Here is a 2,430-nt window from a genome sequence, read left to right as displayed (position 1 = left end):
GTAACCACTACGCTACCAGAGCTCCTTACACACACATGGGGTAACCGCTATGAATTGGAGTCAACTCGAAGGCAACTTTTTTAAAAATGTGGCACGCTGGTCCAGTTAACAACATCCCTCTTTTTTGTTACATATAGCCCCTCCCACAACCCAGCTCTCGCAGCAACTGTTTTTTACAAAGTGACTGGATTCCCCTGGTCACAATTGACTAACCCTGAAGAAGGCATCCTATTCAGTGCTTCAGACTGGGCCAGTCAGGGTCCAAGACAGATGCTGACATAATCGTCTTGCATAACATGATGAGAATCAGGAGGAAGCTATAGCCAGATGAGGTATCAAGTGCTTGAAGGGACCATCGATAGGACATTGTGACTGAAGGGTTTGTGTCTACAAGATTGGTGTTAGCAGTCCTGCCCACAGAACCCAAAGTCTGTAGGCAATTGTTATACTGGGAGTGTGTTGTTGACTTGTCCTTGAAGTCAATGTAGTTGTTGTTAAGTGTTGTTGTTGAGTAGGTTCCGACTCATAGCAACCCTGTATAGGGTTACCGAGGAGTGGCTGGTGGGTTTGAACCACTGACCTTTAGGTTAGCAGCCCAGTGCTTATCATAAAATGCACCACACCAGGATTCCAATTACTCTGTCTAAAAGCTTTGAACATAGATACATAAATTAGGAGCAGAGATTGCAGAGAAAGAGTACATAGCAAATGGGAATATAGGTATTGAGATAAAGGAGTCTTGGTGGCACTGTAGGATAAGCACTGGACTGCTAACCACAAACCCACCAGCTGCTCCACTGTAGAAAAAGGAGACTTACTGTTCTTGTAAAGATTTTTACAGCCTTGGAAACCTACCCAGGGTCACTATGGGTTGGAATCAACTCAATTGCTTTTGCTCGAAGCAATACGCTGCAGGTTAATGAGCTGGACTGCAAGGTTGTTTGAACAGCAAGGTCAGCAGTTCAAGCTCACCAGTCATTCCTTGGAAACCCTATACAGGGTTGCTATGAGATGGAACTGACTAGATGGCATTTAACAACACAACTCTATATGCATGCACGCTTGATAGACAGCAATGTAAGTTGGGTGTTTCAAAAGTATTTTGTCTATTTTTAAAAAGCACTATCTTTTCAAGAAGTTAAAAGGGTGTTTCTCTTCTGGCAGGGTAGTAGTGATAGGTGCAAGATAGTTAAAAAGGAAGTGATGTCTTTTTAACACCCAGAATATCCAGGAGGGATAGAGCAAAATCAGGCTCTGACATGCCTCTTCTTCCAAGTTCTGACAGCTTCTGGATTGCAGCCTTTCCACAGCTTACCTCAAGTTGGCTGAGTTGTCTTCATGAGTAAAATGCAAATAGCAGCGTTCTTAGAACCAATGCATTTCTTTCTCCTAGTGAATTGTGAATCTTCAAGGTATTTCTTTGCTAAACTGAGATTATTTCATGAAATGAACTGCAAAAAAGGTTACTGTAATGCCTTGCACTAAATTCTAAATATGTGTACATTCCAATAGATTCTAAATGGATATTAATGCCTACAGAGGTTATAGAATCCTGGTGTGGTGCTCTGGGTTAATGTGCTAGACTGTAATGTCAGTTCAAACCATACGATTGGTGGTTCAATCTTACCAGCCGTACCTCGGAAACCCTATACAGAGTTGCTATGAGTCAAAGCCAACTCGACAGCACTGAACAACAACAACACACAGGTATTAACTAGAGGAAGACACACAGGTATTAACTAGAGGAAGACCCCTGGGTGACACACAGGTATTAACTAGAGGAAGACCCCTGGGTGACACACAGGTATTAACTAGAGGAAGACCCCTGGGTGACATTAAAGGAGAGTCTTCCTTCCTCCATGGTTTGACTTTATTAGTTAGAGATACATGTTGAAGTATTTCTGAGCAAGATGATTCTGTGTTTGGGATTTGTTTTTTGTTTTTGTTTTTTTAATTCCAATAAGAAAAAAAAAGTGTATATGTGTGTGTGTGAGTGAGTGTGTGTGGTGATTGGGGAGGATGTGTGATAAAACAAGACTGGCACATGCAGAATTATCCAAGCGGGGTGGTGATTGTATGGGGTCATTATTCCAGTCTCTACCCTTGTGATTGAAAATTCTCTTGATCAAAAGCTAAGAGTGAGGAAGGAGGGGGATAAATTATCTATATTGTTGCCTGACCCACTCTTTTCTCTCTCATCTCTGTAGCTACACTATCTCACCAGGAATCCTGAAGTGGGAAATTTGATTATGGGAGCTGTCACAGAATGACTACAACTAAGAGAACTGTGGGATAGATGGTGTCTGGAGAGTGGAGCAGTCAAGGGTTTTCAAGCAAGTGATGTTGACTACAGCATTCAATAGACTCCTGTGAACCTGGATGGAGACCTGGTTGGCCAGCAGTGTGGCAAGACCTGGGGACTCCTGGACC

The sequence above is a fragment of the Chrysochloris asiatica genome, unplaced genomic scaffold (genome assembly GCF_000296735.1).
Source record: "Chrysochloris asiatica unplaced genomic scaffold, ChrAsi1.0 scaffold00024, whole genome shotgun sequence".
In the NCBI taxonomy this organism is placed as follows: domain Eukaryota; kingdom Metazoa; phylum Chordata; class Mammalia; order Afrosoricida; family Chrysochloridae; genus Chrysochloris; species Chrysochloris asiatica.
This window is presented reverse-complemented; position numbering follows the sequence as displayed.